Raw genomic sequence first — 27679 nt, 5'->3', positions numbered from 1 at the left:
CAGAGGCTGAGATAGGACATGAGAATTACAAGATCTTGTGGGATTTCTCCATAAAGATTGACCTTACAACTGAAGGAAGAAGACCGGATATGATCAAAGAGAACAAAATAAACAGAGTAAGATCATAGATTTTTGCACTTCTCTTCGATAATAGAGGCGATACCTAAGAAATTGGAAAATATTGAGAAATATCTGGAACTAGCCAAAGAGCTAAGGAGACTTTGGAAGACCAAGGCAACAATAGTTCCTTGCAATTGTTTTGGTCTGGTCCCAGCTTAGCCTCAATCCAGCAAACCTATAATTAAAATATTTCCTGGCGTGACCATCCCGCTTTTCCGAGAGTCTAGAATTATATCTTCTTATGGATCCTTCCTTTTCTATTAGACGATAGAATAGGATTAGCGGGAGATTCGGTTACTATCTTTAGCATGCTGACAGCCGCACATGTAGGGGACACCCCCCCCACTTACTCACTTATTGTTACTGCTGCTTCTGATGCTGCTGTTGTTGTTGTTGCAAGTGAACCGTATTACCAATGCTCCCTTCAAACTTCCTACCCCCGCCCTACAACCTGTCCGTTCTCAACCACCCACCCGACCATCCACCCGCTATTCTTTCAAGACTCCTCCTTGTCTCCACGCCTCCACCTCCGCCTATATGTATGCACATTGGATAGAAAACCCAGCATTAACTTCCTATGTAGTCATCATCATCATCATCACTATCATCATCACCATCGTCATCACCGTCATCGTCATCATCGTCGCTGTCATCATCATCGTCATCATCATCATCATTTATCATCATTATCATCATTTATCATCATCGTCATCATTATCATCATTGATCATTTATCATCGTCATCGTCGTCATCGTCATCGTCATCATCATCATCATCATCATCGTCGTTGTCATCGTCGTCATTTTATCATTACCACCACCATCGTCATCATCAGCAGCAGTAGCATCACCGATGCCATCACCACCACCACCGCCACCAACACCATCACCATCATCAACCCCCCCGCCTCTTATTCGTACGTATCCCCTCCCCCATGAGATGTTTCTCTAATCTTTCTTCTCAAGTAACTTTACCGCGATATTAAAATTTATTATTATTATTATTATTATTATAAAAATACAGTTTCAAATCCCCTTGTCGCCCTCGCCCCCGCCCATGCACCCTTCACAATCCCATTATGTTCACACCTACCTCTTACCACCACCCTAAACACCTATATAAAATTTTCAAAAAAACTGTAAAACAACTTTAAAACAATCATACACAACAACCATCATCATCATCATCATCGTCGTCGTTGTTTTAATTATAATTTTTTTGTTGTTTTTGTTTTTCCCATCCTATAATAATTGTATCTTTTAATTTTTATTGTTTTTTTTTCTTTCTTTCTAAACTTTCGACGTCGTTTGTCCACATTCCAGAGAAACTCAAAACTGCTCAGTCACACATGAAATACCTCATCGATTTCATCTACACACACACACACATACACACACACACATACATACAAACACATACATACACACACATACACACACACATACACACACACATACACACACACACATACACATACATACACACACACGCACACAAATATACACATACACACACACATATTTATAATACAAGTATACATACATATAGATGTATATATATACACACACACACACACACACACATACATATATATATATATTATATATATATATATATATATATATATATATATATATATATATATATATATATACAGCATATGCGCGTGCAGACACAAGTGCTCACTAGCACGCTAAAATACACACACACACACACACAAACATATAGACCGCTAAATGCAAACATACAGATATATACACACACACACACACACACATACACCAGCATCACTCCGATGAAGGTCGTTATCATCTCTCCTCCACATCGCCATATTCTTCATCATCATTTTCTCTATCACCACCACCATCACCATCACCCTTGTATCATCATCGTCATCAGGATGACAGTACCGCTCATCATGATGACCACCACATCACTTTCATCGCCATTTCAGTTTCCTTTCCTTCCTTCTTCCCTTTTTTCTTTTCCTTGTTTCTTTCCCTTTTTGTTTTTAGTCTTAATTAGTTTCAAATTTGAGGAAGAAAGAAAGAGGAGGAGGAGGAGGAGGAGAGATAAAGAGAACGAAAAAGGCGGTGTTGGTGTTGGTGGAGGCGAATAGTGCTGATGTTGGTGGTGGTGATGATGATGATGATGATGATGATGAACAACAAAAAAAAACATGAACGACAAAGTAAAGGTTTGTGGTAGTGGTGGGAGGGATGTTTAATGTTTCTGTCGTGGTAGGAGGTGGGGGGGGGGCGAGAAGTTTACTTTCATGGAGGAAGAATTACAGAGATAAGGGAAACTAATTGGGGATTCTTGTGGCAACATTGTGTGTGTGTGTGTGTGTGTGCATACGTGTATGTCTGTGTGTGCATCTCTTATATATATATATATATAATATATATATATATATATATATATGTGTGTGTGTGTGTGTGTTTGAGTATGCGCATACATACAGATAGATAGGTACATACACACATACATTGGCAGAGACAGGTGGATAGTTAAGCAGACACAGATAGACAGAAAGATAGATAGATGCGTTGACTGAGAGACAGGTAGTTAGGGAAACAGACACACACACAGACTGCTTTAATGGAGGAAGAAATATGCAGATAAGCGAAACGAATTGGAGCATTTTTTGGTAAAATTGCGTATATATACGTGTACGTGTGTATATACGGGTACGTGTGTATCTCTTTCTCTCTCTCTCCCAATATATGCATATGTATGTAAATATATATATATATGTATGTGTATATACTCTTTTACTTGTTTCAGTCATGTGATTGTGGTCATGCTGGAGCATCGCCTTTAGGTCGAGCAAATCGACCCCAGGACTTTTTTTCTATGTAAGCCTAGTACTTATTCTCTAGGTCTCTTCCGCCGAACCGCTAAGTTACGAGGACGTAAACACACCAACATCAGTGTCAAGCGATGGTGGCGGGGACAAACATACACACAAATATATATATATATATATATAGTAGTAACAATAAAGAGGAATTTCGATTATCCCCACGTAGTGAGTTTTAAAAAGGAAAATACGCACACTTACACAGTTTTAATATAATTTTTAATATATCGACCGGTTTCGCTATCGCTATTCATGATAAATTTTACTTGTTTGAATATGTATTTTTCCTTAAGAAGAAATTTTGTCCATTTTGTGTGAGATGAAATTCACGAGTGAATGACTTCACAAGTAGATAAATAAAGGGAGTAATTGGTTATCGTTATTATTGTTATTGTTGTGGGTAAGTGGGGCGGGGAATATATATATATATAATATATATATATATATAATATATATATATATGAGTACAGACAAAGACAAGTTTCGAAAACCTTGTATATATATACATATATATACATACACACACACACATACACGACGGTTTTCTTTTCAGTTTCCGTCTACCAAATCCACTCACAAGGCTTTTGGTCGGCCCGAGGTTATAGTAGAATGCACTTGCCCAAGGTGCCAGGCAGTGGGACTGAACCTGGAACCATGTGGTTGGGAAGCCAGCTTCTTACCACACCGCCACGCACTCTTGCAGATATTACAAAACTGGCACTCCGTCAGTTATGACAATGGGGGGAGGGGGTTCCAGTTGATCCGCGAACCACGAAACAGCCTGCTTGGGAGACTAATGTGCAAATGGCTAAGCATTCCACAAGCATTACTCTTTTACTCTGTTACTTGTTTCAGTCATTTGACTGTGGCCATGCTGGAGCACCGCCTTTTTGTCGAGCAAATCAACCCCGGGACTTATTCTTTGTAAGCCCAGTACTTATTCTATCGGTCTCTTTTGCCGAACCGCTAAGTGACGGGGACGTAAACACACCAGTATCGGTTGTCAGGCAATGCTAGGGAGACAAACACAGACACACAAACACATGCACACACATACATACATATACATATATACGACAGGCTTCTTTCATTTTCCGTCTACCAAATCCACTCACAAGGCATTGGTCGGCCCGGGGCTATAGCAGAAGGCACTTGCCCAAGATGCCACGCAGTGGGACTGAACCCGGAACCATGTGGTTCGTTAGCAAGCTACTTACCACACAGCCACTCCTGCGCCTATTGCATACTCTTTACGTATTTCAGGCATGGACCTTGTACGTTGCTTTGTAAAACTCGTCCACGCGTGTCGGTTACCAGGAGCTGTTTCACAACGTAAACCAAACGTATCTATGAAAATTCATCCGGAAACTCATAAATATCCGTCGAGTATATATTTTTAAAAACTGAGTAAATAGCAGAGATTGGACTGAGCAAACAGGTTTTATTGCATAACACTGTAATTGTTTTCTTAACTTTACCGGCAGATAATTGCCGATACATTATTAGGTAACATAGAACAAATACATTAAATTTATTAGATTGCGTCTGTATTATTTGAACAACATTAGCAAATGAAGACTCCTCAAGTATCAACGCAAAATGTTGGCTAAAATGTTTGCTAAATCATCAGTTACGATATACGTCTGTGCTTTTAGCACCGCTCTTCTACGAAGGTCGGCTAGAAGGGTTCGTAGCCTGGCCAAGATTCTCCCATGGAATGTGACTAGGCACAGGAGTGACTGTGTGGTAAGTAGCTTGCTTACTAACCACATTGGTTCCGGGTTCAGTCCCACTGCGTGGCACACCTTGGGCAAGTGTCTTCTACTATAGCCTCGGGCCGACCAAACCTTGCGAGTGGATTTGGTAGATGGAAACTGAAAAGAAGCCCGTCATATATATGTACATGTATATGTATGTGAATGTGTCTGTGTTTGTCCCCACAACATCGCTTGACAACCGATGCTGGTGTGTCTACGTTCCCGTAACTTAGCGGTTCAGCAAAAGAGGCCGATAGAATAAATACTAAGCTTACAAAGAATAAGTCCTGGGATCGATTTGCTCGACCTAAAGGCGGTACTCCAGCATGACCGCAGTCAAATGACTGAAACAAGTAGAAGAGAGAGAGAAAGTAACTGACGTTTATTTTTCAACATATGTCCTCCTGCGGACCTCACACTTCTTCCATTGGTGTTGCAGTGCTTGGATCCTATTGGAAGCTTTCACTCACACACACACACACACACACACACATATATATATATATATATATATATATATATATATATATATATATATATATATATATACTCGCAACGGGCTTCATTCAATTTCCGTTTACCAAATCCACACACAAGGGTTTGGTTGGCCAGAGGCTATAGTAGAAGACACCAGTCCAAAGTGCTATGCAGTGGGACTGAACCCGGAACCATGTGGTAGTTGCATTTGATATCTCCACTACATGCTTCTCTCACGGCCAACTCTATGTTGCTTGCTCGCGAGTCGGAAGCAGCAACAATTTGTTCATTTGGACACCAACAAAAATTGCGCAATGAATAATGTTTTTCACTGAAGTACTTCAACATTGACAGATTTCCAGTTCTAAATTCTATTATCATAACAATTTGGATATTTTCTAATAAAATATAGATGTTTTGAAATAATTATGAGAATAGATCTTTATATTTATTGTTTACTAAGCTGGATAAGAACAGCAGTAACTCGGGCAACGCTGCGCCATTCAGCTACTGATAGCCGAAAGATTACTGAATCTTTTGACACCCCAAACCTCAAAATCAGCAACTAAGTTTTCGAATGCTTAAGGGACATATGCGCGCGCGCACACACACACACACACACACACACACACACACACACACGCAAACTCTGGCTTATATAAATGTGTGTGTGTGTGTGTGTACGACGGGCTTCATTCAGTTTCCGTCTATCAAATCCACTCCCAAGACTTTATGCGGCCCGAGGCTATAGTACAATACACTTGCCCAAACTTCCACGCAGTGGGACTGAACCCGCAACAATATGTTTGAGAAGCAAGCTTCTTACCACACAACCATGCTTGTGGCTAGATAAAAGAGAAAATATAACGAAACATTTTCGGAATCGTTAAAAGACGGCCGTGTGGTTATGTTTGTGTGAATATTTGTTTTTTATTGATGGTTATAAATTGATGTTCTGCACAATAATTTCAAGGGTGTGGTTATTAGTGGTCTGGGTATTAATTAATAAAATATAAAATTACCTAATATTAACTTTAATTATTAGTTTAATGTATTTATCGTTCTAATTTATGTTGTTTTATGTAATTGTGAGAAGCAAGAAATGTTTAGATATGATGGTTGGCGTGGCATATCGTTAGCATATCGGGCCAAATGCTTTGCGGTATTTCGTCTGTCTTTATGTTCTGAGTTCAAATATCTCCGGGGTCGACTTTGCCTTTCAGCCTTTCGGGGGTTGATAAAGTAAGAACCGGTCGAATACTGGAGTCGATGCAATCGACAGTACCCTCCCTCCGAAATTGCTGGCCTCGTGCCAAAATTTGGAGCAAATATTTAGGTCCCTGAAGGCCAGACGGATGGCAGAATCGTTAGCACGCCGAGTAAAAGTGCTTAACGGTATTTCGTCCGTTTTTACATTCTCGGTTCAAATTCCACTGAGGTCGACTATGCTTCAGATTCAATTCGGGGTCGATACAATAAAATCCAGTTGAGCAACTGGGCTCGATGTCATCAAAAGATCCCTTCACACAAAATTTCATCCATTGTTCCTATAGTAGAAAAGAAAGGAGTGTTTAGGTTCATAAATTTTGCTGCTTTCCATAACGTATAAGTGACCGCGATCGCGACATTCCCTTTGAACAGGACTCTAGTCATTCGCAGGGTCACTTATTCACCGCTGAGTGGAGTCAAACAATGTGAAATTAAGTATTTTGTCGAAGAACATAAAACACCGCGCAGTCATGGAATCGAAGCCACGATCTTGAGAGCGCGAGTTTCGTGAGTGCTATACTCTGAGCATCAGGTCATACTCCTTCACAAATACCAAACAGAATATTACTCCTGCAGACGTCAATCTGAAGCCGTTTAAGCGACCTATAAACTAGACGTCCCTCGAAGTTTCTGTGCAAAGCCCCTTTCGTCGAGACCCTATCATTTAGCAACAAGGTCAGGTATTTATCTCTACGAGGTCTGATCAAAAAGCATCGAGTCTGGTGCTATTAAAAGAAAGCTACAAGACGTATCGATTCAGTATTTAATCTCCTTTGATTTCATAATGTAGATATATTATCCAGTATTGACCAACTCTGTTATGTCATGATTGGTCCTCTACAGGTGCTAAAACCCTACACCCAGAGGTTAGGTGGTCCACTGTTTTCAATCCCATCGTTGCAGTATCGGCAATTTGGGTCTACTCCAGTTTTCATCATATGGCTTGATAGTTCCGGATCAATAAGCTCTGATCTTGAGCAGCCAAGATAAAGCCTTCATACAGCATCGTTTCCATTGATGGAAGTACTCCTGGAACTCCTGTTTTGGCTTAGCAAACAGCCGCCTTGTTACATTCTCTTAGATTTCCTTTGACGTCTTGAAATCTGGTTCTTTTCAAGTGGGATTCATTTCAAGCTTTGGTTTCGGGATCATTGCTATACACCCACGATTTTTATCCTGTTGTGATCCTTTTCACAATCAAGGTGATCCTGCGCAGCCGAAACCCGACCTTTTTGAGAGGACCACACTCGACACACTTTACTACCAAGCACTGCTATAAACAACGGAATGCGTCTGCTTTAGGCGCATTTTTATCCTTTTGTATATGAGCTTTGAAAAACATGTAATACACCGTGTAATACCAAATGAAGCATCATTAGCATGTATTTGAGAGATTGTAGTAAGTGGAAACCCGTTACGAGGCAAGCGGACAGCGGGAGACATCTTCAGAGGAGGAACTCCGTCAAACAAGTGCTTCGAGCCGCGAGTTCTGGACACTAAGGGGAGCTGGGCCCTACTAGATCATGATTCATAATTTTGTTCAACAGAACATCCACTTTTAAGTGGGAATAAATATTACCGCTCGGTATTAATACAGCCTCTCTCGCTAATATGTATTATATATCTTTTAACAAGCTAACGGGCAAATCGCGACACCAGCTCCTGTTCAGGCACAGTTAATCAATATATGACTGGCGCGGATATTAGTCGCTATCTCTAGTGGTCGAGCGTTCATCCTTGAGGAGATCAAAGAAAGTCGAAATCATGTGATTTGGTGATCTCGGCGCCGGAGATGAAGGGGGTTTATCTTCCCGCTAGCGATATATACAAGGGTGTATTGGCACCAAATGTCAATATAAGAGTTTCTCTCGTGGTATCTAACGCAATATAGTTTTGATTCTCGGTATTACCACTGCCTCCGTCTTTGATACATATTACTTCTAAGTGTCCCACGGTTTTCGAAATGCCACCTTCAGTATAGTTTGAACTCGGAATCTTCGAATGGTTTGATATCCCTGGCCTGTGGCATGCATCTCTCAACCACTAAGACCACCGCAAGAACTTGCACACTGTTGATCTATTTCAGACTGAAGTTGCATTCGTTATTCCGGTACTTCGTCTAAACTAGTAATTTTTACAGTTCTATATTTAAGAGATGAGGAATTATGTACATTATTTACATTTGACGGACATATGGCGTAGTGGTTAAGAGCGCGGGTCTACTAACCCCAAGATCCCGAGTTCGATTCCAGCCAATGACCTGGATGATGATAATAATAATAATAATAATAATAATAATGATATCGAAAAATACCTTAGGACTGAGAACCCAGGTTCGAAATTTCCCCAAGACACCTGATGAAGGCTGGAGGGTATATCAACCGAAGCGTTGTGCTAACAACAAACAAGATGAGGACAAATATCCATCAAATGTAAATAATGTAAATAGTGTAGTAATTTTTACATCTATCTCGATACTCCCAACATTTACACACCATATTCAGTGTAATATCAATATCAATACAGCTCAGGAGTGACAAAAGAAAAAGTTACCTTCTCGGGCCATACTGACTCATAAGGGTCGGTTTCCCCACCTGAACGGGACGCTGGTCCATCGCAGAGTTACCCCTTTTTGCCAGCTGAGTGGACTGGAGCAATGTGAAATGAAGTGTTTTGCTCAAGAACACAATGCAGTGCCCGATCCAGGAATCGAAGCCATAATCTCACGATAATGAGTCCAACACCCTAACCACTAAGCCACGCACTCAGGTTTGGGGGTCATGCACCATTGCAGCGCGTTGCTGCATTTACCTTTTTGTCGGTATATTCCTGGCGAGCTGGCAGAATCGTTAGCACGCCGGGCGAAATGCTTAGCGGTATTTCGTCTGCCGTTACGTTCTGAGTTCAAATTCCGCCGAGGTTGACTTTGCCTTTCATCCTTTCGAGGTCGATTAAATAAGTACCAGTTACGCACTGGGGTCGATGTAATCGACTTAATACCTATGTCTGTCCTTGTTTGTCCTCTCTGTGTTTAGCCCCTTGTGGGTAGTAAAGAAATAGGTAATATTCCCGGATCCTCCTGGGTGACCCGTCGGGCAGAGTCCCTGCTAATCCCCATCTCCGTGAGATACCCTTTCATCCTCCGTAGCCATGTGGCCTGTGGTGGTCGACCAAACACAAGCCGCCAACCCAGTGGGGTCCACAGTTACGAGAACACGATAAGCAGGGTCTGACTCACGAAATCGAACAAGATGACCAAGCAATCTGAGATGGCGCTTCCGAATTTACACAGCCAATATTTAATTATATTTTAAACATTGTATCTTTAAATTAAATTCTTGAATCATATTTCTAAATCATAATTTAAAAATTGTATTTGATATTTGACATCTTTAATGGCATCACAATACGTTATCTTACTTTTTACATCCGGTGTTTCAATATAAAATAATTCTTTGATATTTTATTCGCACCAAACGCAATAACTTTTTTTCCTATCTTTGAAGTCTCTTATTTAAATATGACATTATTCGTAGTGTAATATCTTTAATACGTTCTTATTATAAACATGTCATTAATATCATCGTAATAAGATCTCTTATCTGTTTAATCACATATTATTAGCCACCGTATATATTTTGTAGTACATACAAGCAAAAACTCGTTTGCTACGCTGCGCTGAGGAAACCTCCAATTGACACGTTTCTTACAAGATGTTGCAGAAGCACAACTAATGTGAAGGTACATGGCTCAGTGATTGGGGCATTCGACTCACAATCGTAAGGTCGTGAGTTCAATTCCCGGTGGAGTGTTGTGTCCTTGAGCAAGACACTTTATTTCACGTTCCTCCAGTCTACTCATCTGGCAAAAACGAATCGTATCTGTAATTCAAAGGGGGCCAGCCTTGTCCCACTCTGTGTCACGCTGAATCTCCATGAGAACCACATTAAGGGTACACGTGTCTGTGGAGTGCTCAGCCACTTGTACGTTAATTTTACGAGCAGGTTGTTTCGTTGATCGAATCAACGAACCTTCAGCGTCGTCGCCGACGGAGGACCTAGATTGATGAAGGAATCTATGAATTTTATTAATCTTCTAGAAACTCTGTTTAACTTGAATCTTTAGTTATTTCGAAACCATTATTATTATTATTACTGTTTTAAGGGGGGCGAGCTGGCAGAATCGTTAGCACGCCGGGCGAAATGCGTAAGCCGTATTTCGTCTGAGTTCAAATTCCGCAGAGGTCGACTTTGCTTTTCATCCTTTCGGGGTCGATAAATTAAGTACCAGTTACGCACTGGGGTCGATATAATCGACTTAATCCGTTAGTCTGTCCTTGTTTGTCCTCTCTGTCATTAGCCCGTGTGGGTAGTAAAGAAATATGTATTTCGTCTGCCGCTATGTTCTGAGTTCAAATTCCGCCGAGGTCGAGTTTACCTTTCATTTTTTTTTTCGGGGTCGATAAAATTACCCAGTTACGCACTGGTGTCGATGTAATCGACTAGTCTCTTTCCCCAAAGAATTTCAAGGCCTTGTGCCTTGAGTAGAAATAATAATTATTATCTAAACAGAATTTATTTTTAACAAAATTTTGAAAAAAATCATGTGTTTACACGCAAAACCCTCACAACACGCACACGTTTTTTGTTTTGTCCTGTACTGTCCATTATGTTTTTCTTAATGTAAACCCCTGTGGTTAAAGAAATCATTTTATTATCATCTTTTGTTTCCTTTTCTTGCTGAGTGTCTTCCTAGGGTCTATACATTGGTAGGCCATTAAAATAAACACATCAGATTGTTCTTTTACGAAGTCATGTGATAGAGAAAAAGTGGGGAAAAGACAGAGCGAAAAAAATTTAATAAACAGATAAAGGGGGAAAATGGAAAGAAAATTCACAGCAACAATGTTCTTCTCAATACGTGTGACCAGTTACCAGTTAAGACAATCTTTTGCACTTCCTGTAAGGATGGTAAGCCAGGGATCATTCTTAAATAATTTCCAGTTCCATTTTTGATCATTCCAAGTGCTCCTACAATCACTGGTATTGTAACCGTCTTGTGATGTCACGTCTTTTCGATGTCGATTAGCAAATCTTTATCTTTTCTCAGCTTATCAAATTCTTTTGCCGAGATATTATGGTCACAGGGAGTGCTCATGTCAATCAATAAACAGACTTTATTGCTTTGGTCTTTCACAACAATATCTGGTTTATTTGCTTTGATGGTCCGGTCTGTATGTACTGGAAAGTCCCCAAGAATCGTTACATTTTCTCCCTCAGTTGCAGCTTCAGGGTGGTACTTGTACCATTTGTCAGCAGTTTTGATTTCATAATGTAGATATATTATCCAGTATTGGCCAACTCTGTTATGTCATGATTGGTACTCTACAGGTGCTAAAACCCTACACCCAGGGATTAGGTGGTCCACTGTTTTCAATCCCATCGTTGCAGTATCGGCAATTTGGGGCTACTCCAGTTTTCATCACATGGCTTGATAGTTCCGGATCAATAAGCTCTGATCTTGAGCAGCCAAGATAAAGCCTTCACGCTCTACCTTTAGTCTTGAACTCCGTCAGCTTATTTGCCACGGGCCACATATTTGCCATGCAAAGGTGATTTTTTTCCACCAATCAACTAATTGTTATTGTTCACATCTGAATTCACCTGATGAAAACAGTTTTTTCCTTGCATGATGTAACACTTTTTTTCATCAATAAACACGTTTTCCGAGGCCGACTTTGCCTTTCATCTTTTCGGGTTCGATAAATTAAGTACCAGTTGCGTACGGAAGTCGATCTAACTGACTGGCCCCCTCCCTCAAAATTTTCGTGCCTTTTGCCTAGAGTAGAAAAAAAAACAGGTTTGAAACAAATGTAGTGAAGCACTACCCATCTGGCGGTTAGGCATGTTGCATCCACGATCATGAGGTCGAGGTTTCGATTCCCGGACCAGCTGAGGGTTGTGTTTTTGAGCAAAGCACTTCAGTTCACACAGCTCTCCAGTCTACTCAGCTGTAAATAGGACCCCCCGATCGCCGGAGAATGTTGGCCTCCTCCCCTATCCAGCGGAGTGGCATAATTCGAAACCTAAAACGATGCGAAGTGCATTGTGATAAGCAATGTATGACAACAACGGAAAGTCTAATTACTTCCTCATAGTGTGTGTATATATATATATATATATATATATATATATATTCTTACCACTAAGAAATGTTCTCAAGAGGACATTTCTTAGTGGTAAGACCATAGCGGATCTACTTCTAGCATAAGGGTTGTCTACATAGTGGTCATCCTTCTCATATGTATATAATACAATTTTCTGAACCATCAGATTATATATGCTAGACCACTGGTTTTATATTGACATTAAATTAATATACAATTTTTCACCCTCATTTTAAATTTATATATATATATATATATATATATATATATGTGTAAAATGACGGGCTTCTTTCAGTTTCCGTCTACCAAATCCACTCACAAGGCTTTGTTCAACTCAAGACTATAATAGAAGGCACTTGCCCAAGGTGTCACACAGTGGGACTGAACTCGGATCCATGTGGTTGGGAAGCAAGCTACTTATCACTCACCCCTGCCTGAGCCATATATATATATATATATGTGTGTGTGTGACCTCGTGTGTACCGTTGGCGATTTTTTTCTCTGTCTTCCCTTCTCTGGATCGATCTTTCCTTCTATGTTTCCGACGAAGAGCTCCGCTCGAAACGTTAAATCCTTCTTCCCTTCTTTCCTGAGCGTCCAATAATACTATATTTGTTCCACGTCCTCACGTTGTTGTGTTTTTTTGTTTTCTTGTTTGGATTAACTTTATATATATATATTAATATTTAGCAGAAGTAAGACTGACTCAAATTCGGAAACCTTCGTGCGTTGGCACTTATCAAACTTGTCTCAGGTCGAGAAACTCACAGATCTTCGACCTGTGGCAAATCTCATAAGTGTCAACGCACGAAACTCTTGGACCTTGACTCACTCTGTCACTTCTGCTAAATATTGAGTGTGTGTGTGTCTGTGTGTGTATATAAATGCGGCAAGCTGGCAGAAACGTTAGCACGCCGGGCGAAATGCGTAGCCGTATTTCGACTGCCGTTACGTTCTTAGTTCAAATTCCGCTGAAGTCGACTTTACCTTTCATCCTTTCGGAGTCGATAAATTAAGTACCAGTCACGCACTGAGGTCGATGTAATCGACTTAATCCCTTTGTCTGTCCTTGTTTGTCCCCTCTGTGTTTAACCCCTTGTGGGTAATAAAGAAACAGGTATTTCGTCTGCTGTTACGTTCCGAGTTGAAATTTCGAGGTCGACTTTGCCTCTCATCCTTTCGGGGTCGATAAATAAAGTACCAGTTACGAACTGGGGTCGATGTAATCGACTTAATCCCTTTGTCTGTCCTTGTTTGTCCGCTTTATGTTTAGCCCCTTGTGGGTAGTAAAGAAATATATATAAATGTACACATATATCCATATGTTCACACACATACACACACATACTCTCTGGCTTTCCTCCTCCTCCTTCTCTCTCTCTCTAACTTTGGCACAAAGTCTGAAATTTCGACCACCCTGCCCGACTGGCACCCTGTTTTACCGACCCCAAATGGATGAAAGGCAAAGCTGAGCTCGGCATCATTTGAATTTAAAGCCGGAGAAATTGCCTCTAAGCATTGTTTCACTCGTAAACGGTTCCGTCGAGTCCTTCAGAAAAGAGTTAAAAAAAAGACAAGAACGCACATCTAAACTACGTAAAGAAACGTGACATTGAAAGTTAATGAGAGCATTGTTATTTCAACCATAAATTTTACGTTTCATGTTAAATTCAAGTTAAATTATTAATTTTTATTATATTTTATTAAGAAAACACGTTAAACAATAATACCGGCTAATAATGCAAGGGAAGTAACTCTGTATATTATAAAAACATTAGTCCATCATAGGTTACTTCCCTTGTTAATTTTTATCTTTCTTGCATTTCTTCAATTAAGTTTTCTTTTCCTTGTTTGTCATCTTGACTGTGGCCATGCTTGAGCACCACCTGTTTATTTGAAGAACTCGACCCCTGGACTTACTCTTTGTAAGCTTGGTACTTATTCTATCGGACCCCCTTTTACCGAACCGCTAACTTTCTGGGACGTAAACACACCGACATCGGTTGTCAAGCGATGGTGGGGGACAAGCACACACACACACACATATATATATGTGTGTGTGTGTGTGTGTGTGTGTATGCTTGTCCCCCAGTAGAAAAGAAATAGGTATTTCGTCTGCCGTTACGTTCTGAGTTCAAATTCTACTAAGGTCAACTTTGCTTTTCATCCTTTCGGGGTCGATAAATTAAGTACCAGTTACGCACTGGGGTCGATGTAATCGACTTAATCCCTTTGTCTGTCCTTGTTTGTCCCCTCTGTGTTTAGCCCCTTTTGGGCAGTAAAGAAATAGGTATTTCGCCCGTCTTTAGTACTGAGTTCAAATTCCATAGAGGTCAATGTTTTGCCCTTCATCCCTTCGGGATCTTTATAATAAGTACCAGTGGCACATTGGAGTCAATGTTATCGACTTATCCGCCTCTCCCGACATTGCTGGCCTAGTGCCAAAATTTAAATTCAATAATCCGCAGTCTCTGTCACATACTAATAAAGATAAAACAAGGAATAACAAAGGGACGTAATTAGCTATTAAGAGTTATTTCCCTTGACACTAATTTATTTTTGTTTTGCCTTACATGCAGCTGAAAAGTACTTCGTATTTTTTTTAAACTTGGTTCGTAACATTCTTGATGCGAATTTGTGTGTTGAAACTAGACTTGTCTTTGGAGGGTCATTACGTCAATAATGATACACACGCGCACTTTTATTATTGGCGTAACGACACTCCCAAGAACAAGATCTAAAGTTTTACATGGAATCAAGAAAGGAGGGAAAAAATCAGGAAACGTGTGTGTATGTATGTGTGCATGTATGTATGTATGTGTGTGTGTGTGTGTGCATGTCATTATTCAGTTTTATTTCAAGACTTCTGGCCAATAGCGAAAGAGCCGGTTTCTAACCTAGGCCCAAGACTCCTTCATTGGAATTTCAACATCAACAATAGGGTATTTTAGTATGTGTGGCGTATGTATACGTCCAAATTTGTATGTTTTGTCTTACGTATATATTCTCATGCATATAGTTGCATATCTAGACATGCTTATATATACTTAAATGATTAACTTCTGGAAAGATTTATAGATTTTTACCGTTCCAGTGATGGATTGGATCCGTAGTCTTCAAATCGGCGTTCTCCTTTCTGGTTTTGAGAAGCCTAATTTCTCAAGATTGGTATTTAGGAAGTATGTAACACACCCCAGTTCCCCAATAATTGCAGGTATGTACGTATGTCCTGGTTATAACTTTAAACTGCATCAGAGGGTAGGGTCCCGGTATGGGAGTTTTTAAGGTTTTGAGGAAAGTGGCGCCATTCCTTGGCCACAATGTTTCTTTACAGTGACCCTGAAATTTCGAAGAGATTCTTGTGTTTACCGGACAATAATGCCTATGGTTACAATTCTCACTGACCTGGCGAGATGTGCATGACAAAAGTGGATGTGACGGACGTGAAAAATAGTCTCATAACTCTTTAACCTTTTTCAGCTTTAAAGCTGCAGTCATACTGGGGCACTACCATTGTTACCAAAAAAATCGTGTTTAGATCTACAAGAAATTGTCCCAGTATTGAGATCTGGTCGAAAATGAATCACTTCAACATAACTTCACTGATTTTTTTTTTGATTTTTCTTTTCTTTTCTTCTTGGCATTTTAAATATTTTTAAAAGCATGGTTCGGTTTAACTTTCACGAGAATAGTCCTGCAAAGTTTTGGAATCGTCTGAGATATTTTTCTAAATTATTTCCTGTAGAGTTCTTCGATTTAAAATAACATTTACCTCTGTGAACCTCTTTTGAGTTAAAGCAAAACTTCAGTCTTCTACTTGTTTCAGTCACTGGAGAGCGGCCATGCTGGAGCATCGCCTTCAACAACATTTAGTCGAATGAATCGACTCTAGTATTTTTGTTAAGCCTGGTACGTATTCAATCGATCTCTCTTGTTGTTGAGCAGTGGTGGGGGATGAACACGCACGCACGCGCACACACATATACACACATACATACATACATACATACATACATACACACACACATACATACATACATACATACACACATACATACACACATACACGCATACACACACATACATACACATATACACACACATACATACACATATACACACATACATACACATATACACACATACATACACATATACACACATACATACACACATACACACATACATACACACATACATACACATATACACACATACATACACATATACACACATACACACATACATACTAGCGTAGTAAGTGTGCCGCTCGGAGTGGCCCTTCCGTTTGCCGCCCCCAGATGAGGAGATCTGTGTGCAGAAGCGTGACAGCTTAACAGTGGTGGGAACCTATGGTAGAGGTACACCCAGGAAGGCATGGTATGAGGTAGTGAAGCACACCTTTTGAACGTTGGGCCCTACAGAGGCAATGACAAAGACCTTTAGAGATATGTTGTGCTTGAGAAGACCCAACAAGCCAGGTGAGATCGTAGTCATGGCCAATGTCTGTGTCATATAATTGGCCCATTTAAAATCACCCTTCAATGGTTGGGTGATATCCCATACTTGTGAAGACCTGGTGAACCAAGTGAAATCAGTCATGGCCAATGCCGGTGTCAGCTGACTGGCACCCATATCAGTTGTATATTAGAAAACACCGATGTCTGTGCTGCCTTATTTGCTCCCGTGCCGGTGGCATGTAAAAAGCCCTCGCTACACTCTCGGAGTGATTGGCATTAGGAAGGACATCCAGCTGTAGAAACCTTGCCAGATCAGACTGGGGCCTGGTCTACCCTTCTGGTTCGCTAGTCCTCAGTCAAACCATCCAACCCATGCCAGCATAGAAAGCGGAAGTTAAACGACAACGATGATATTTCACTTCGGCTTTGCAATAATAATGATAATCTGGTGTAGAACTCAATATACTTATGCTTCTGAATGAAGTGTTGGCTGAGTATTCCACAGGCACTTAGCTATGAATCCACCACATCTTATAGTGATGATTGATTATTCTTTTGTCGTCCCTTATATATATAAATATATTTGAATGGCTGTGTGGTAAGAAGCTTGCTTCCCAACCACATGATTCTGGGTTCAGTCCCACTGTGTGGCACTTTGAGCAAGTGTCTTCTATAGCTTTGGGTCGACCAAAGCCTTGTGAGTAAATTTGTTAGATGGAAACTGAAAGAAGCCCATTGCATATATATATATATTATGTATTTGTGTGTCTGTGTATGTCCCCCCACCATCATTGACAACTGATGTTGGTGTGTTTACGTCCCCTGTAACTTAGCAGTTCAGCCAAAGAGACCAACAGAATGAGTAAAAGGCTTCCAAAGAATAAGTCTTGGGGTCAATTTGTTCAACTAAAGGCAGTGCTCCAGCATGGCTGAATCAAGTAAAAGAATAATATATATATTCAAAATGTGACCGCGTATGTACTGTTGGCGATTTTGTTTTCTTCCGTCTTCCCTTCTTTGGATCTTTCCTTTTCCTATGTCTCTGACGAAGAGCTCCACTCGAAACGGTAAATCCTCCTTCTTTCTTTCCTGAGCGTCCAATAATACTATATTTGTTCCATGTCCTTGCGTTGTTGTGTTTTCATGTTTGGATTAACTATATATATATAAACACACACATATATTAGATGCAAATATACATACAGACACACACACATTATTACCTCCACCTTAGCAAAGGTAGAGGTATTGTTTTCAGTCATGCTTGTTTATTTGTCCGTGGATAAAATATTTCAAAAACCACTGGATGGATTCAGATGAAATTTTCAGGGACGTTTGGCCTCATGACTGGCACAAACTGATTAGATTTTGGGATCAATATTATACCAGACAAGAATTCTGGACTATTTTCCTATTTTTCTTTTTCTTAATTTTTGAGAGCAGTCGGGTTCATTTTTAGTATTCTCATTTGTGAGGGCAGTCAATTTTATTTCAGATATTCTCATTCAAAAAATCCCCTCTAGCTAAATGTTGAGAGGACATTGGTGTTGCCTTGGCAGAGGTTTGCAGTCTCTGAGCGGTCTTGTTAATGTTTTTTTATGTTCAGTTGTAGAGTAACCCATCAGGTTAATGTAAAATTGTTTTTATTATATTTTGGGGGAATACAAAATTATTATTCTTAAACAAGAACATTATTGAAGGGGACTTCAAAATTTCAGCCCTTTATTCCCTTTGTTGGACAATGGCTTAACTGACCAAGTCACCATCAGTAATGTTCTTCTTTAGAATATGTGTGTATGTCTGTAGTTTTTTTTATCATAGTTTAACAAAAATGGTGACAGTTAACTTTGAAGTTTTGATCAGCTAGCTTTCATCAAACACCCCAATGATGGCTACCAGGCCAAAACTTCGAAGTCACTGTTAACCCCTATACTTATAAAACAAATATAATAAATATGTCATCCACAAAAAGTATTGAGGATTCTTTTAGTTTAATGTAAAATTGTTTTTATTATAACTCGATAAAAAAAAACAAGCATTAAGGTTGTGTGTGTGTGTGTGTACACACTTGTGACTGTTGTTTGTCTTCCACCACTGCTTGACAGTTGGTGTTTGTTTATTTATGTCCCCCGTAACTTAGCAGTTCAGCTAAAGAGACCGACCAATACAATAAGTATTCAACTTAAACACCACACATTTGAAAACAAACTCACAGCACCATACTTATATTTTTGTCTCCCACCACTGCCTGACAAGTGATGTCGGTTTATTTATGTCCCCCGTAAATAGCAGTTCAGTAAAAGTGACTGATGCAATAAATGCCAGACTTAAAAATGTAAGTATAGTGGCGGTGGAGGGGAGGGGGATTTGTTTGACTAAAACCCTTCAAGGTGGTGCCCCAGCATGGACGCAATCCAATGAGTGAAACAAGCAAATGACTAAAAGATAAATGAAACACCACCAGGCATTTTACCCACCCAGCTAATGATTCTGTCACCTCGCCACCTTATTAATAATAATAATAATAATAATACAAGTAAAAGGATTCTTCACCCCCTCATACATAAAGACCCCGAATGTGACTGTATGAGACCCTTAATTAATTCACTGGGTTATATGTAGTAGTAGTATTAATAGGGGGTCCATGTCTTCATGCAACTGTACCAAGCCAGTACTTGGAAGTGGTGGAGTTCATCTTTTCCAAGCGACCTTCACAAGGTTTGAACCTAGAACTGCAAGCTATGAGGCACACAAACACAATGTGCAACATATGGTCCCCAGTTATACACTGATCTCTCTTTTGTTCCTATTTACAGCCTGACGGACTGAGCCATTCGAGTGCAAAGTGTCTCAATTCATGGATTTAATTGCAATGTCGTTAACAAGATTACAAATCCCTTGCTGTAGATTTCAATTCCGTCAGCTTTGCTCCCTCAGGATCAGCATCTAATGATGTTGACACGATTAACTGCTTGGATAACGAAGGATGGTACCAACCAAAAAAAAAAATAAATAAATAAATAAAGGTGCAGGAGTGGCTGTGTGGTAAGTAGCTTGCTAAACAACCACATGGTTCTGGGTTCAGTCCCACTGCGTGGCACCTTGGGCAAGTGTCTTCTGCTATAGCCCCGGGCCGACCAATGCCTTGTGAGTAGATTTGGTAGACGGAAACTCAAAGAAGCCTGTCGTATATATATATATATATGTATGTGTGTGTTTGTGTTTGTCCCCCTAGCATTGCTTGACAACCGACGCTGGTGTGTTTACGTCCCCGTCACTTAGCGGTTCGGCAAAAAGAGACCGATAGAATAAGTACTGGGCTTACAAAAAGAATAAGTCCTGGGGTCAAGTTGCTCGACTAAAGGCGGTGCTTCAGCATGGCCGCAGTCAAATGACTGAAACAAGTAAAAGAGTAAATAAACGAAAATGATAGAAATAATAAAAAATAAATATAAAGATAAATTAAAGTTTACTTTATTTTTCTTTCAGTGGATCTCTTGTACCAAATTTTAAGTCAACAAACGTATAAAATTTGTATTATAGTCAATAAAAAAAAAATAAAATAAAATTAACAATTGTTTAAATAATTCAAAGGTATTTTAAATATATTTAAGTGTGTGTGTGTGTGTGTGTGTGTGTGTGTGTTGTGTGTGTGTGTGTTGGAAAAAAATATGATAAACACAAGATACCATTTTATACCATTTGTTCCAGAAGCACATTTCTCTATTGTGGCTATTTGCATCTTCTGCAGTGGGTGCACATAACACAAATCCACAACGGTTCTTGAGGGGAACATTTTATTGTATTTCATATATATATATACACACATGCTAATATTGAGCATTAGTGGATAAGCTTTCTTTACTTGTGAGTTAACCAGGCTAGCAACGGTTTCATTTAAAGAGGAATGTCTTAACAGTTATCAAGCCTGCCACATGGAAAAGCTCGTACTTATCTCCATTTTGTATTTTCATCCACATTTGAGACAAGTACCAACATTCGTTAGTGGCAGGCTAGAAAAGTGTTGATTCCTCCAACATGAAACCATTGGTAGCCTTATTATTCCCGCAAATAAAGCATAAACACACACACACACATGGTTTCTGAGTGTATAGACATAAAAACATGTGAAGTATGGTTTCTTTTTTTTTGTCACAATCCCCAGGGCCATTGGTAACACGACTGATGTGTTAAAGCAACGAGACAGACTTTCCTATCTCCTGGATAGGAACTTGCACTTTCTCAAACAAAACTTCCCCAGTCAAACTTAGGTAGTAGCTCAGCTCTGTAGTATATCGAGGTTTTGTTTGTGGTTGGGTATGGATGGATTCCCACCCCATGAACAAAACCATTTCTCAGAAGTATTAACCACTGACCCATTTTTCTTTCACTCTCACACACACACACACACACACAAACATCCATCATGTATTGTTTACAGTTTTGCAAGCATGGTCATACTGGAGTGTTATCAACATAGACAATATATACTGTATTTTAACGTGTATAAGGAACCCCTTTTTTGTCAAAAATTAGGTTAAAAAAATATGGGAGTTTCTTATATATGGATAGAATTATAATTCCTTATAAAACCTTTCTTCCACATTTTAAGTCCCCCAAATTAGGGGGTTCCTTACACACGTTAAAATACGGTATGTTTATAGATGAAAACCAACAAACCAATTTGTGTTCAACACACACTTGTAGGGGAGAAACATGTATGCATACACACAAACACACACACATATATTTATGTAATATATATATATTTATGTAATATATATATATACATATATATATTAATAGTAATGGTATGACAACAAAAGAATGAATGAGACCTCAGTATTATGTAAATAGAGGAATTAATCCATAATACAATATGTGACAATTATTTGGTTGCCATAACAGAATTCCAAGTTTCGGATGTTGGGGCAGAAATTTGCTCCGTCATCTCGTCAGTTATTAAGACAATTAAAAAAATGCATTTTTTTAATTGTCTTAATAACTGACGAGATGACGGAGCAGATTTCTGCCCCAACATCCGAAACTCAGAATTCTATTATGGCAACCGAATAATTGTCACATATATTACAGATATATATATATGTGTGTGTGTGTGTGTGTGTATATATAATATATATATATATATGTATTTATGTATGTACATAGCCATTAGGATGTAAATGCCTTCTGTGTTGACTTCATGAAACCATGGCATAGTTTTAAAACAAGCACACATCTTTCACATTGTGTGTGTGTGTGTGTTTATATGTGTATGTAATATACACTTACAGGACTAAATAAAAAAAGAGGGAGAACAGTTTCAGGATGAATCTCAACCAAATCTGTTTTCGTGTTAAGAATTTTATTACAATTAAAAAGGATTGTCAATATTATTATTATTATCATTATTATTAAGACTTTTTTTTTTACACAAAAAAGCGAGAAAAAAAACAATCTTAGCAAGTCAATATTTCCAAACTCAAATGATGTTAAGGAGGATAGTGGTGGAGGTAACAATGTTGGTGGTGGTGGTGTTGGTGGTAGTGGCTGAGTGTCCCTTATTCCATTTATAATTTTTTGTCAACAACAGATAAACCAATGCTAGTGTACTTTATATTTTCCTTAATTTATTATTAATGTAGAGAAATGGTATATTTTAGAATTAAAAGACTTGTATTTAAAATCCTCTATGAATTGTTAAGTACCAGTGATGTACTGGGGATTGATGTAACCAACTGTATTATCTCTATATTAGTACAAGGCCAGAAATATGCAAAGCTGTTTGGAGTTTCTAGAGCACTGATGAGTCAGGAGTCCAGAAACAGCCTGTCACTTAATGAAAAATCAGCTTATGAACATAGTTATTTCTAAGGTTATGTGTATTGCTGTCTGCCAACTCATACAGAACTGACAGAGGTAGTGTCAGCAGTGCTGTTGTATCATTGAAGACTGGTCTTTGGATTGCCTTGTGCCAAAGTTTCGTCAGTAACATATTAGATACCTTTCAAGACTTTTTTTAAAAGTTGCATGGAAGGGATATGCCTAATCTGTGGTTATGGGAGGATAGAAAAACTGCTTGAATGAGGAGGTAGGTTACAGACAGCCTGTTACACCAGAAGATTCAGGTTCAAGCTCTATTTAGTTGTAGAAGGTAGCTTTTTATCTAAAAAGAATATTATCAAGTTGGTGAAATAACTGATTATCTAGATTTTTCACAAATCCATGTTTGATATAGTCGCATTTAAACCCAACAATGGAACTTCAATTCCATTAGTATATTTTATAGTGCTGAGCAAGCAATCCCTCTGCACTTTCAAAGAAATGGAGAGGGCTTGTCTGGAACACAGCAATTTACTTCTCCTCATAGAACAGCAAAATTCACCCAGGTTTGCTCTATACTCAGCAGCACAGCACACTCTCATCTATCCATTCACCCATTTAATTCCACAAAGAAACCTCTCAACAAATTTCCATTACTGTCTTTGGAACTTTGAAAATGTAGCTGACAGGTTTCTAAAGCACTGATGAAGCCAGGAGTCCAGAAACAGCCTGTCACTTAATGAAAATCCAATGTTAGAAATAACTCTTTTGTTCATAGACTACCTATACAACCATATGTCTATTCATACAGAACTGACAGAGGGTAGTGCATAGGGGATAAGGTTACCCAAGTACAATAGCCACAAAATAACATGGTGATATATATTAAACAGTGTGTATGTGTCAATGTGTGTGTGTGTGTGTGTGTATATATATATATATATCTATATTGTGATGTATAGAGAGCCCTATACTAAATAGTGTGTCATATCTTTTACTTGCTTCAGTCAGTGGGTCACAGCCACACTATGACACCACCTTGAAAGGTCCTGGTCAAATAAGTCAACCCCAATACTTAAGTCTGGTACTTATTCTATCAGTACCTTTTGCCAAACTGCTAAGTCACAAGGATGTAAATAAATCAACACTAGCTGTCAAGTGGCATGCACAGAGTTTTGGTCAACCAAATTCACTCTCAAGAAATTGGTTGGCCCAGGGCTACAGTAAAAGACATTTGCCCCAAATTTCTGCCATGCAGTGGGACTGAGCCTGAAACCATATGGTTACAAAGCAAGCTTCTTAACCAAACAGCCATACCTGCACATAACAACTTAATGCTATGTCCAGTGATTGATAATTTACTTCTCCACAATTGGGTCTTCAGCATGAAACCATTCGGTATCATAACTTGGCTGCCATGAGACTAAATTCATATTACCTTTTATATATATATATCACACACACACACACACACAATGTATTCTAGTTTTGAAATACAGTATCCCCGCTTCAAGCATGTAGTTATATATATTTACTTTTATGTATATTTAGATAGTTGGAGCTTATTTAATGAATCAATATCTATACAAAGATGTAGACACAAATGCAAATTCTGAATTAAAGAAAGGAATCAAAACAATTTTAACAGATCCTGATAAATTCCCATCTGGCACTCACTACTCTATTTTCTTTCTTTCTACACCCTTTCTATTTGTGTCAACACTTTTCATATAAATAGACCAATCATGGAAGAAAAAAAAGGGGGGCAAAATTAGTCTGTTTAGTTGGGGTTTCTTTCCAGTTTTGGTCAAGCAGTCAGGACAGTCCAATTCAGTTCAAGCAGTTTGGTCAGTTTTTTTAGGGTTTTTTTTATAGAGATCTATTTATGTAGAACCTACTGAGTTTTTAGGTCTCCCCAGCTGCTCCTCCTTTAACACTTGGTCATTTCTCTCTCTACTTTCTCTGCCTACAGTCAAATAAGGGGTGGATAAGGAGGCAAGACCTCAGCCAGCTGTGTCCACAATTAAACATCAATTCTCGGCTGCCAATCTTTAGTAAACTGCCATTGCTGTTGACCATGTTTCACTTCTAACTCCATCATTGCAAATCTACACTGAAATGTTGGTTACTGATACTGAGTGACTTGGTATTGGCTCCGTCTTCTCTCAACCGAAGACTCACTGGTTTCTGTTCAGTCTCTTGACATAGCTCTGTTCTCTCTCAGCCAAAGACTCACTAGTCCTAGTCCAGTCTCTGTACAATGTCCAGGCTCCGTACCTTAAGTCTTCATGGATCAAGACTAAAGTCCACACGGCCATAAACAGGGGAAGTGCAGCTCACTGACATTAGACAGTGGTGGGCATGGGTGAAGAGTGGCTTCATTAGATTTATGTGCTGGGTTTAAATCCCCTCCATTCTTCTTTTCTTTGGGTTAAAATAGAAGACAGCAGGATCAAACTCCACTGTAGAACCACTACATGAAGACGAAAGTTTACAGTGGTGCCCACCCCTTCCTAATTTATGGAACATCCTATATCCAGAGCCAAAACGTAATTTAACCCTGTTAATTACAGTCAAACCAGAGGCAGGTTCAAATTGCTAGAATTAATTTCTCAAATATTGCCAGTTATTCTTATAGTCACATGATCATAATTTTTAGCAGAATTGATGAAAAAATGGGTTTGAGTCTTAAACAAAATCATGCCGTTTTCTCTCCCTTCTCTCACCTGTCCCCCATCAAGTTTAAGAACTACATTTAAGATTTATCTATTTTACATATATTAAGTCTGCCCACGCACATTTGTAGGTTTAAGTCCCTCCGCAATAAGTTAGTGTGTGTATTCATTATGAGTGACAGAATGAGTAACAGTCTATAAAAGCAACCTGTGTATTATACATAAAGCAGATACATGCAGAAATGTGCATCTAGCAGTGCTATCACCCCTGCTGGACAATTTTCATCTGCTACTGAATATTTCTGTGTTTTTTTTTTTAACACTATACATCTATAAGAGATGCATTCTTGAGACAAATACTGCAGTTTATGAGGCTTTCAACAATGTATCTGCTTCAAGTATGATGTTCCCTACACACGTTTTGCCATTATGGCTATTTGCATCTTTGCAGTGTATGTTTCGATTAAATGGAGCCACTTGAAACAGCTGTACTGCATCACCTCTTAATATCCTGTTGCTTATTTTGATTCTTATTCACCTTACTTCAAACTGTGCAGATAATGCCAGACTGACTTGGTGCTTCAACTTAAGTACTTAATTCAATTGAATCTCAATTATTTCTTTTATATATATATATATATATTTATATGTGTATATATATATATATATATATCAGTTGAATAAAGATAAAGCATTGGCTGGTTTTCATGTTTTTTATTACGTTACTTTAACAAATTTAGCACTTTCATACATAGTGTACTTATTAGGTTTCAACTGACAGTTGAGTTCTTGACAATTTTAGTACCTCTTTACTTTTTCAACTGATATATTCTATACACATTCACACATATTAGAAACTAATATATATAGGGGTAGTGTGGCCGGCCATTTGAGTCTGAAAAGTTGCCCATAACTGCTAAGAGCTTTATAGGTGCAAATCCAATGATCCTACTGAGTGGCCATAGAAACAACCATCTATATATATATATATATATATATATAGATGGTTGTTTCTATATATATATACGGATAAGGAAATAATTTTATTTTCAAAAGCAGGATAATGCTAATAATTTAGCATGAACAGGATAAACTATCCATATTTTGCAGAAAAATCTGTCAGCGGACTTATAATCACAGGGATGTGAGTTCAAGTCTCACGGCTGGCCACTAACAGATTTTTCTGCAAAATATGGATATTTCATCCTGTTCATGCTATATTATCAGCATTATCGTGCATCTGAGAATAAAATTATTTCCTTATCTGTATCTTTCCATACATCTCAATGCTTCTAAAGCAAACTTTGTTAGTTCATGTTCAACATAAGTTGAATTTAATAAATATATATATATATATATATATATATATATATATATATATATGAATGTTCATTCTAGTTTTAAAGATAACTCCAAATTTGTTGAAATTATCCTCTTCAATTTATGTGTGTGAGAAAGAAAGACAGATAAAAAAAAATAAACAGCCAAAATCTGTGTCATTTAGTAGACTGTCTGTCAGATTTGATTGTTTTAAAGAGTCTAGTGCTAGAGATCACAACCTAAGGACATTATTGTTGTTATAGCTGTTGTAAATAGGGAATGAGTGGCAGGAAGTAAAGAGGTCGTTTCTTTATATTTTTGTGAAGTCATAGCTGTTTAGACTCAAATCAACTCCAATCCTATTGACCTATGACCAAAGCGGCTCTTACCATCACCATTCTGGCTATTTTTCTGGAGTGGGAGACTAGGTGTGGGGCCTAGGGCTATGTTATCTAGTGTGCCATGCCCTTCCAGCATTTAAAATGGTAGGAATTTGATTTGAGGGAGATTAGGTAGTTATTTCTAGCAGGTTGAGTGGCCACAAAAGATTAGCTTATAATATAAATCGTTATAGTGTATATATCGTGTGTTTGCGTTCATACACCTGATGAGTTGGTGTGGGACTAAAAATAGACATTACAACCTCTGTCAACGTACCTGCAGTCTGTGTCTGGCCAATAAGTTGTTTATTCGATAAGGAACTGTTACAATCTCTGTTTCAGGAAACCCTTTAATATTGTCTCTGAAG

The 27679-nt window shown here is 38.7% G+C and overlaps 1 long non-coding RNA gene across 1 annotated transcript; it reads left to right on the top strand.

Moving 5' to 3' along the window:
- Positions 1 to 2550: 2550 nt before the first annotated feature.
- LOC118767388 lies at positions 2551 to 27185 on the top strand. Its single transcript, XR_005003305.1, has 4 exons — positions 2551 to 2567; positions 6775 to 6785; positions 9019 to 9035; positions 27078 to 27185. It is a non-coding gene; the product is annotated as an uncharacterized LOC118767388 (long non-coding RNA).
- The last annotated feature ends 494 nt before the right edge of the window (positions 27186 to 27679 follow it).

The sequence above is a fragment of the Octopus sinensis genome, linkage group LG21, assembly GCF_006345805.1.
Source record: "Octopus sinensis linkage group LG21, ASM634580v1, whole genome shotgun sequence".
Lineage (NCBI taxonomy): Eukaryota > Metazoa > Mollusca > Cephalopoda > Octopoda > Octopodidae > Octopus > Octopus sinensis.
The sequence above is the reverse complement of the archived record's forward strand: the minus strand, read 5'-3'. Positions and strand labels throughout refer to the sequence as shown.